Source organism: Indicator indicator, chromosome 25 (assembly GCF_027791375.1).
Source record: "Indicator indicator isolate 239-I01 chromosome 25, UM_Iind_1.1, whole genome shotgun sequence".
Lineage (NCBI taxonomy): Eukaryota > Metazoa > Chordata > Aves > Piciformes > Indicatoridae > Indicator > Indicator indicator.
This window is the reverse complement of record NC_072034.1, coordinates 14,374,589-14,386,482: the sequence shown is the minus strand read 5'-3', so window position 1 is coordinate 14,386,482 and position 11,894 is coordinate 14,374,589.

Below are 11,894 nucleotides of genomic sequence, written 5' to 3'. Positions count from 1 at the left end.
CAATATATATCTAGCTGCCATGTACATGTCAGCTTAGAAAAAAGCCTTGCAGCTGAGTTTCAGCTGTGAGCAGCCTGTAGCAGCATGAGCAGCAATGTGGAGTTGGTCAGAATGCTCAGAGGGAAGAGTTGTACAGGTACAGAAGATATCTGTAAAAAGGAGCCTGCACACCATGACCTGGTCTTCATGTAACTGTTTATACTTCGCTTCAGAATAAAAGCTCAGCATTGAAAGTATTTTCCTTATTTCCATAAAGAAGCACTTTTAATTTTTGTCCTAAATCTTCCAAAGGTGTAACGCCTGCAAAACCTGTCAACACTGCTGCATAAACCAGGTTCTGAAACCTTTTTCCATAGCAGAAGAAAATCCAGCTGTCCTATCCTGTAATGCTATTTGGAACAAGAAAGTTTCGTAATTGGTGGTACTGTAATACCACACTTGGTGCAATTAATTGTTTGGCCTATATTAGTCAGGTCAGCCAGATAGTTCCTTATCAGTGCTGTCTGCTCCATCTTGTCAAGCTGCATCTTGTGTTAGTGAGATGCTCCATCCTGCTACCTCTTAGGGGCATACCATAGCCTCATGCTTTGGTTGATAGCGTCACAGATTGCCTTTCCTGCAAGCCTGGAGCACACATTTATTTTTCTTTCCAGAACTAAGTTTCTGATGGAGAACTGCAAATAAGCTGTTAACTCTGTTAAATCTGTGACTACTCTCCTCCCTCAGTGACTTACATTTTTTAGTGATGCCATATTTTCAAGGCTGTCTTTGCAAGGAGAAAGGCTATAAACATTCAGAAATTTCTTTCATCTTCCAGGCCTCACAAATGGGAGAAGATAGGCAACCACAAGCTTTGGTAAGCTACAAAATCCTAGCCTCTATGGCCAGCATTTATCTTCCTACTCTGACCACCAGTCAAGGTAGTAACAGTGATAATAGTTACAATGATTTTGCTGTCAGACCAGGAAAGGCCCTACCAGCATCCCCTACATACCACCCACAGTGTGCACACACCCTCTTTGTTAGCAGTAGATCCACTGGCTAGGTGACTCATGTGATCTGGGCACAACACAGGAATCCATTTGCTGTATAAGGGGTGAGCATACTCCAGATGAGCAGCTACTTGCTGGAATTTTGATACCTCCCACTTCAACAGTAATATATTTCTTCTCTCCTTGTGATTATTAGAGGCATAGTCTGAGGATGAGAGCTTTTTTTTGCTTTTATCACAAAGATGGAATTGTGTGTTTTGGGCTCATTTTTGGGCTCTCGTGTCAGCTGTGAGTGTTCTGCCCACTGCAGCAAAGGTGAACAATAGGCATGTTGCATTAATAGGTAAAAGATTTTTCCTTTATTGGGAAAAGTTTTAGAAAGCTGATGGAGTTCCTGAGCTTCTTCAGAATTACTAATAAAATTTGTCTTTATTCTTTGTCCTAATGGAAACAAAATCATTATGATCACAGTGTCACTACACATCTTTTTCCCAAGCTGGATACCTTTTGCATCCATGGGGCAAGAGCATGTGAGAGATGTGAGAAAGCACAGAGGTTTCAAGGCAATCATATTTCATGCAGAAAGGGAACGCACAGAGGAGAGACTCTGAAAATATCTCTGTATGTATGCCCATCAGGTATGTATCAGTGAAAGGCTGAAGCACAAAATTATTAAACATTGTAGAACCCACAGAGTCCTCCTTTATGGCTATTGTCCTGAGACTGCCTCAGCTATGAGAAAAACAAACCCCTGTCAGATCTTGCACATTCTTGGACACTATGTCAAACAACAAGAAGACGCAAACCAACAGATAAGCTAATCCCAGCATTCAGCTAAACACATCTCTAGGCCAGCTCACCTCATGCCAGCAGCTGGCCTGAATACAGAGTCATGATTTTCCTGGGTTCTGACCTTGAATAGTTAGGTTTATCTTACTGAGTTCCCTTTGGCCTTGGCACACTGGCTTTCTGAATTAATTTCCAAACCCAGTATGTGACGACTCTGTTTGTCCTGGCACAACATACCCTGACTTATCATCTGAATGGAGCAACAGTGGTGTACTATTTAGAATGCTCTGGTACACTGCTGCAAGGGTCATCTGGATTTCCTGCTTGTTTTGAATGGGGTGGCAGACTACCTCCAAGGATAAACAAGTGGATACCTGGATTTCCAGCTTGTTTTGAATGGGGTGGCAGACTAGCTCAGAGGATAAACAAGTGGATATTATTGGCTGTTTGCATATTCTTATTGTTTATTATTAACCTCAGCATTTGTGACTGGTCACCATTGCTCCAAAATAGGACTTAGACTTCAGCTATTAGTCTGTCTTCATTTGAGTAGTTCTTATGGTCAGGTATTCTAACTATATTCTAAACAAATTTCTAGGCCTTCATCAGCCTCTAATTTTAGCTTCACTGTCCAGAGTTTGTGTCATAGGCTGTACCTGTTGCTTTCTGCAGCTTCTGTATTGGAATAGCATCCTGGTTTTCTGCTAATACTTAACACCCTCCCCCTCCCTAATTCACATAGTGAAATATCTAAGCAAGAATATTTTTAGCTTTAAGCGAAGACTTTTGCTCAAACTACAGTGTCAGTGTAGTTTGTGCAAGGTCCCTTTTTGCTTTCTGAACATGCAGTCAGAGATAGCTAATTGATACATGCCAGAAAAAAAGTGTCACTGTATAAAATGATGGAGATTTAAGAAAGAAGCACCTTTTCAGAATGTCACTGTTTTAAAATGACCCAATGTTTGTTGTAAACATAAAGAAATTGGGAGCTTTGATTAATATCTCCTTTCTTTTTAAAAAATCTAGTTTCTATGAGCAAGTAGAAGCTTTTAATCAGATAAGCCAAAAAAACAAAGCAAAGACACCACTGCAGGACTGCATGGGAAAAGTGAATTGCAGCTATCCTGGAATGGATTTGATGGTCTAAGCCTGGAATGACTCCCCACTGTGACATATTTATTCCACCAAATCATTGATTTATTTTGGAAGACAGCACACATATGCACACTTACCCTGAGCAGCTATTCTGGCCAACAGTGCTAGATGGGCAAGCACGGAGTGGGATTTTCAGAGCTATATGAAGTTTTATTGTTGTCTGGGTCACCTCAAAAACCTGTTAGAAGATCATGTTTTAAATCTCTCAAACCTCAACACAAAAGTTCAAGTCTGTAGCTAGAGCAGTATGAAGTGTTGTAATTCATATTAGCAGTATTTTACCTTACTTAAAAAACCAAATAAACAACACATTCTTAAAACCTATTAGTTTTAAACATGAATTAAAACCAAGAGAAAATAAATTGGAAAATGTTCAGAGATTTTTCCTCTTCATATTTTTACTATCTAAAGAATCAACTGAATTTGATAGGCTTCAGTTACTGTTTTAAACTGAAACCAAAAGTGATTCTGTCTATGCCTGTATGCAAGAGTCAGGGGTTTCAAGATAATTTGATCTTTCTGACAATTTTGAAAGCAGTTCTGTGAGCAGGCCTAGAGCCCAGAACAATTTTCAGCTCGTGAGCCACAGAGCTACAGGAACTCACGGAATTTAAGATGTCTCTGGAGGGCTTCCAGGGGGTCACAGAAAGATAAAGAAGAAAAACCAGCAAATGAAACTTTGCTTGGCAGATAGTTACACAGCCATAATGAATGCTTTGAGAATCTGCAAAGAGGGAGGCTGACCTAGACTATTACCAACAGTTAAAGAGGAGCCATCTGGGACTGTACAAAGTCCGTATACAGAAACATCTAGAGAAGTTTGTAAAGTAACTGTTGTGTGTTAGCCTTGAATCCTGTCAGCATCAATTAAAATACTAGTATTTTTGAAGAGCTTGTCACTACTGCAGTTAACAGTTTTAGCTGGGGGACAAGAAAATTTTGTGATGTTAGTGCTTATTCAGGAAAATGGGCATGCTAGACTTCAACCCAAGAGGTTTGTTCTGTATAGCTTGTAGGCACACATTTTAAATGCCACATGATTGAGTCAAGAGTGAAGGGATAACACAAACAAAACCATACCTGTCATAAACAACCTAGATGTTCGTGCTACTCTCTATACTTTTCTCAGAGGCCACAGCTCTATTCACACCAGGATTTCTGTGACTAACAAACAAGTCTCATCTCTTGCATATGTACAGGTATTTGTATGAAGTGCTCTTGAAAAAATGAGATAAACAGAAATATTAGCTGGAAATGCAAACACAGTAACTGGGTATAAACTCCTCTGTAGCTGGGTATGTATTCAAAGGTACTAAGCTTTAACTTTAGAACACTGTGGAATGGTTACATTTTCTCCATTACCCCTGGCAAATAACCAAACCTTAGCACTAGGGTAACCATGTGCTAGCCAAGCAGATATCCCAATATATGTAGATGCATAAATTAATTTTAAAAAAATCTCAACAAGCTCCTATAAACAAGATGGAAAAAAAAAAAAAGAGAGAGAAAGAGCTGTCAGAAAAGTGAAGGTGGATTTCGCACAGGATTAACCACTTAGAAAGGCTAAGAGTGAAATGCTCAGTAATCCCAGTGTGGCTGGGAACTCACTATTAGATTTACTAGAGCTAATGAGATTTAAAATACTTACATTTACGCTCAGATCCTTATTGTTTTCTGAACTGGTGTCTTCGATAACAAAGGAGTTTGTTTACACTCCGATCAGAAACAAGCAGTTCATACAGTCCTCAAGGGTGCAGATCCTGCCTGCAGCTCACCTTTCACTGAACTGAATAAACTGCAGAATAATCCAAGTCTTAGTTTTGCATTTGTTGAAAGTGAGCTGTGGTATCATAAACAGGCATCTAGAGCCGGAAATAGCTGTCAAGTTATTTCTCTCTGTCATGCAGGACTCATATATATGTACATCGATAGCCATTTTCATACTTATAAACACTCCTTGAAACTCCCTTTTTGTGGGATAAGCAGAGAGATTCCTGTTAATATCTTGGCACTTCTCTTTCCAACCAATTAAAAAAGCCACTAGATTTTGTTTCCAGTTACACACCCCAGAAATATCATAACAATTGCTAACAACACATTATACTAAAATCTCTCTTCCAGCCACCCTCTAGTATTTCAGTCTCCACAGAACTTAGACACTGTTTGAAGAAAATTCTATCTGTTTTGGCTATAAAGAAAATTGCCATAAATTTGAAACAGTGCTCTGTATTTTCGGTTGTTTCCAGACTTGCCTGTGTAGCTGCATCCTCAGTGTATTTATCTTCATGTAATAAAGACTTTAGATCTTTATTTCATGGCAAGCATGTCATTGTTGTTAAGCAATGATGTAAAAATTAGCATTAATAAAGGATACTGATAACTGGGAAGAGTAACTAAGAAATTATGTGCTCTACTGCCTCCAGCCATCCTAGGCTGAGTATTGGCTCTGCATCTCAGAAATGATACTACCACTGCTAGCATCTTTACAAGTTTTGTTATCCATAGATTATCTGGATAGAGTTGGAAGCCACTAAAAGAAAAGCTAGAAAGAAATGCTACTGTATCTTGTAAAACTCATCAGCCTCCACTTCTCTCTTCATCTCCTTCTGAATAAAGCTGAGCGCTTCTGTACACAGCATCTATACAGCAGCTAAGTGGAAGAAAGGTATGCTGCTCTGTTCAGAATGAAACAAACCCCCAAACATCATAGTACCTAGGCTGACAGTAAGCTCTACACCCACACATATATCTGTGAGACACCTAAAGAGTCATTGCAACTGTGCACACATTTGCAAGATAAAGAAGCTCCATGGAAAATTCACAATCTAAAAGATGCAGACTGAATAATCCCCTCCCCATCTCACCCCACCCCTACCTCCCCCCCCAAAAAAGTAGTTAAAAATGAGCACATTTGAATTTTGGGACCACATGACAACAGCAGTCTTTAGGACATTAAATTAGATGTTTAACCAACACAGCCTTTATTAGGGATTTAGCAAGGATTTATAGGAGGAGATGTTGATGGACTGTAATGGCCATAGCAGCTGCTTCAGGCAGTCAAATTTGGAAATCCATACAGAAAAGATGGTGTTGCTAACCAAAATGTGTGTGGTTTGTGGTCACAGAATCACAGATCCATTGCAGTTGGAAAAGACTTTTTAAGACCATTGAGTCCAACTTGATACAGCAGCCATGATGTTAAGCAGGGGGCTGGGTGAATGCTCTCCATCACAAGCCAAAGTACAGTTTAGTTAGTCTCATACTGGCTCCAAAGTCAACGTGATTAAGTTCAGAAATAGCTCTGGTTCTTCACTGACACTACTCAGGGCCTGGGTACCTAACACAGGTATTCTGAGCCATTATGATGGGCTAACTACCTGCTTTCTAGGTGTTGTAAATGCTAAGATAGGCCTTCCTGGCTACCTAGGCATCTCTTAGTATATAACAGACTGCTTGATACGAACGACAAGAAACCCTGCTAAGAAGCTCATGTATACATCTCTTCTGAGTGACACATGCATATGGCAAATGCTGGCTTAACAATAGTGCTCCTTCTCTGATGAATTTCAGGTATTGGTCTCAGTCACTACAGTGAATTCTTCCTGTTAGTCAAGACTGACTTCTTGCAAGAGAGTTACTTTTATTATGGAATTCTTTGAAGACACTGTTTTGCAGTCATTTGGAAGAGTAGCAGCATACAATAAGGGACATAGTAGCCCACATAGTTTGTAGCTTGTCCATTAGCTAGGTGTGTTACAAACAATTGTCAATTAGCTCAAAAATTGTCATTTTCTCCAATGATAATCTGTTCCAAGTACGGGAATAAACCTCATCTCCAGTCATGTTCAAGTCTCAATAATTATCACACAATGAAAGGGAAAGCAAAGAAATTGTCCATTTTATGAAGGAATGTCATAAACACCACTGCAAACAAGCAAATCTTGAAGAACAAGATCTGACTGATATCCTTGAAGGTGTCACATTTAGTAAGTAGCACTTCCACTATTTCATTACTCCTGATCCATGGGCCTCAAATTACAGCACTCACCTGACTCTAGTTACATTCCCATCTTAACACAGTCTGATATTAGAAAAAAAAAATATCTTAAATTAGCTTGTGTTCCTGTGTTAAAGTCTCAACTTTGCTAAAACTTAAGTTTTAAAAGACCATTTCTAGAGATAATAGATTTCAGAGATACTTACTGAGCTTCACGCACAGCAGCCACTCTATCATTCCACCCACAGCCACAAAAAGTGCTGAGACTCATGTCCTGATCACTCCTCTGAAAGTAAGGCAAATAAATAGCCTCTAGCATTTGGTTTCTGATGAGGTAAACTGCTTACACATAGCAGTCTGCCTCTTATGACACTTCTGGGACTGACACAGATGGTGAGTCAAAGTGCTTTCAAATAGTAGCTTTATGATTATGGAGTCCCTGTTTTTCAGACTCTATTTTCCCTCAAGAATAGGTATTTTAAAAATACTTGCATCTCTTCTACTTAAAAGAGCCCCTCAGGAAAGCCTGCCAGCAATTTACAGTGAGGACAGAGGGGAGGGGAACTGGATTGCTCATACCAGATTATCACCAGCTATCACACACACACTTAACGTGCTGTAAGGTATAAGGATGGAAACAAATTTTGTGCTTAATGATATGGCCATGCTGATGTAGCTGCTGCATAGAAAACCATGATTTGGACTGGGCTTGTTAGACCTGTACATACAAGCAGATCAGGACAGTGGGAGCAAAAACCTACTTACTGAACAACTACTTGGTATTAGCTGTGTCTATGTTTACAGAAGAGAAAGTTGACAGAGCAGTAAAAGCATAGGTATCTGTGTACATTATTCATGTACATTTATCTGTCAGCAGCTACAGTTAAAATCCTCTTGATAACTTTCTATATTGATTAAAACTGTGCATTTTTTTACCATAACTGGAGACAATCTTCTGTCTATTCAATAAGCAATGCCTGATAACTCGCTGCTGAAGTACCAGGTAAGTTAGTCAAATTTCTTTAAAAGACAGAGCAAAACTTAGGCTACCTTTAAGCTCCTTTATAAGCACTATAGGAATCTTACTCCTAAACTCTAAGTGCCATGGTGCTGCATCTCTGTATTGACAAGTTTCCTGTTACATTCACTAGGCTGTGTTTATTTGGCTGTGCTAAAGGAGACTAATGGTTAAAGTACTCCTGTCTCTTTGTGGCTGAGGGAAAGCATCAGAGCTCAACACTTCACAGATTTCTGGGAAGCTAATAAGATGTGTGGCTGATGCTGCATGCCAAGAAGTGGGCAAATGGCTGCAGAAAATAATTTCAAGTCACTTCAGGATCTCTGCTGAGTCATATCAGTTTCAGTGGCTGTGTGAGTGAGCCTGTGTGGATTCCACATCACACTCAAAACTACCCAAAGGAATTTCTGCCTGCCTCTAATATTTTTATAGCTAATTTACAACATCTGCCTGAAAAAAACACCAAAACAAATTGAAAAAAGTAGACTAAGGCAGTGTGTCTGAACATCTCATACAGTCATCATGTGACAGATCCAAATCCAACTGCACATGCCTGAGAAATAGTGTTCTTACAGTCCAGCTGTTAGACGTCATTAACACAGAGAGAACTTCTTCAGTATAACATTTCTACGAATTCCTTTTCATCTTCTGACACACCAGCTGATGCATCTCTTACTCTCATCCACACCTTGCCTATTTTAGGTCCAGTAAGTGGCTCAAAGCATCTCACTTTAACAAGGAGGGTGGGCAGAGCAGAAAATTATTTATTTATCAGAGGAAGCACTGAGAGGCATTTCCACTCAGAGATATGAGTTCTGGGTCTCAGTTTTCTTCTCTGCTCTCTCCACTAAAGGAAAAGAGAATGTGCCTACCAAGCAGCAAATTATAAGAACTAGGCTCAGCTCAAAGGCTCTTGCTGGTTGATAAATGTGGTCAGAAGACAGAACAGACATAGAATGGGATAAGCCTTACTTTCACTGGCATATCAAAGCAATTCTGCAATCCACCTTGTTTCACTGCAACCCTCTCAAGAAATCCCTGTTTATACACATAATAGATGGAGAGGGTCCAGAGGAAGGGCACAAAAATGATCAGAGGGCCGGAGCACCTCTCCTGTGAAGACAGGCTGAGAGAGCTGGGATTGTTCAGCCTGGAGAAGAGAAGCCTTCAGGGGACACCTTGTGTCAGTGTGAGCTGAAATTCCCCCTCCCACCAACAATAACCAGGCTAGCCCAGTCTGGAAGCAAATGAAGGCTGTATTTACAAGCAGAGTCTAAAATCTACGACGAAATGCAATGAATATATACAAATATACAAAATTCACATTTACAAATATATACAATCAACAGAAAAAGCACAACCGATCTCCCTTTGCTTCCCCCCAAGGGGACCTTCCCAAAGGGGCCTCTCTCTCCCAGGAGCTTCCCCTCAGACCCCCCTGGACAGAGAAGCAGAGTTAGTTAAGCAGAAAGTTGTTAACTTAGCTGCCAAGGTCAGTGTGTGTTATCTTCAGCCAGAAGAGAAGAAGAAACAGCAGCCAGACAGCCCAGCAACTGCCCCCACTGCCGAACGCAGAATGTGCAGAGTGCCTACTTTGTTTTGGGTAATAGTTCTTAAACATTTCTATCTATCCAATGGAAGTGTTTAGAACAATCGTTATTTTGCTTTCTTACACCCAATAGTGACTTATTTATACTCTTTCACTTTCTCTGTTTTGAACTTTGGAAGGAAACATTAAAAAGACAGTTTCAAACCATCACACACCTTATGGAGTCCTTCCAGTACCTGGAAGGAGCCTACAAGAAACCTGGGAAGGGACTGTTTACAAGGGTTTGTTATGACAGGACAAAAGGCAATGGTTTTAAATTAGAGTAATTTAGGTTGAACATCAGGTAGTGGAACACTGGAACAGGTTGCCTGGGAAGGAGGTTGAGACCCCATCCCTGCAGACATTCAAGGTCAGACTTGATGGGGCTCTGCGCAGCCTGATCTAGTTGGGGATGTCCTTGCTTACTGCAGGGGTTTGGACTAGATGGCCTTTACAGGTCCCTTCCAATACAAACCCTTTTATGATTCTCTGACAGAACTGGCTCTGAGAGTGTCATTGCTATGAAGGAGCTGCGATAAATGCAGATTTACAAATCCAGTTCTTGAGGACTTTTTTTATTGACTGTGAGTTTTCTTTTTTAAATAGTATGTCAAAACTTCATACTTGGAATATAAACCACTCTATGGGATCATAACTTCAATAGACCTGACCTCCAGAATAAAGTTTTGCTGGTAGACAAGAGCAAGTCTAACAGGGAGAAATAACTTCTCAAGCTCAGTGCTGCCATTTGTATTGTCAGGGAGCTCCCTGTATCGTTAGATCATAAAAACATAGAGCAATGTAGCCCAGGAGTTAGACCATGGTAAAAGGATCTGTTAAATCATCCAACTTATCACAGCATTGTGCTTTGTTCAGTCTAGAGGCTTCTTTCATTTCTCTTAGAAGATCATTTGAACTGAAATACTTTGGAGTAAAAAAAAAAAAAACATTACTAGCCTGTGTGCTGCAGTTTATCCCATCTGTCTCTAATTTAATCATACTAATTAGCTGAACTATCATAAATATCATATTCTCCTTCTGTCATCGCTGTTCACATTCTCTGTATTTATCTGCAGATGCCATGAGCATTTATTTGTTCTTGCTGTATGGTAAACATTGTTATGTCAGGAACTCTGCTGCGATACAGCTGCTCTTAACAAACAGCCACCCTAAGGCAAAAAGCAGCATCCGCTGCGCCCTAACAAGTGGCAACAGGCTATCAGGTGGCAACAAACACTCAAAGATTTACATCTAAGAGTTTGTCATATGTTAGCAGTTCAAAGCAAAGATTTTCAGGGGCCTGAGACTAATCTTAATTCCTCCGTTTAACTCTGTGTTATCTATTATGCGCAGAGAAATTGTAGACCTTTATCTTTCAAGCAAACAGAAAAGCTAATGTGATTAGATGTGGTACCACTGGCAACCAGGTAGAAATGAACACTGCCCCTGACCTCTTGGGAGCACAGACAGGAGGTGCAGCAGATCAAAGAGAAGGAAGAGCAAGAGGACTCTTAAAGTTGTGCTGACTTTGGAAATATTTGGGAGTATCCTTCAAAACACAGTTTCTTGCCATTGCTTCTACACAGCTCTGTCTTGTACGTGTGATTTGTTTGGATGCAGCAGTCACAAAGCTTAGCTTGAATAATTGTTTTGTTTTGATTTGTTCTTTGCCTCTCTATTGATATTCCATAAGATATAATCAGGTTGTGTTTTTTAAGGATGCCTTTTATCACATATAGATAATGAAATAATTGAAATAAAATGTTCAGTGTCACATTTTGAGTCTTCATGCAATCCAGCTCTAATCCAGGTCATGGATTTCAGAGATACATTTTTCTTATTAAAAACTACATTTTCTATAATTCAGAAGTTTTACACAGAACTCAGATGGATAAAGATGTGTAAATCATAGGCATCTGATACCCAGGAGGGCAAAGCAGACAAAACAGCCCATCAGCAACTCAACCACATGAAAGACCACAAAGAAACTCCAAAGCCACCCACACAGCTGCCTAGAGGAGTCTGTCAAGGAATGAGAGACTCTTGTTCAGCTCATGTTGCTGCTGTAAAAACGTGTTTGAAGAGCTTGGCAATACATCTGGACTTTGTGAATGGCACACAAAGATGAGAAAAATGAAATGGGATTGAATTATGTGCTGCAGCCCACTGGTTGTGTCATATCTGAGCTACTAGAATGATATTGAATTTACAAGATAATGGAACAATCTCCTGCATTCCTTCCTTCCAGCAGGCCAGCTGACAAACATATCCCCAGAGTAAGTACAGACTTAACTAGATAGTCACCTGAAAGGCAAAGAAGATAGGATTCTTTTCACAGTATCTTAAACTATGTTT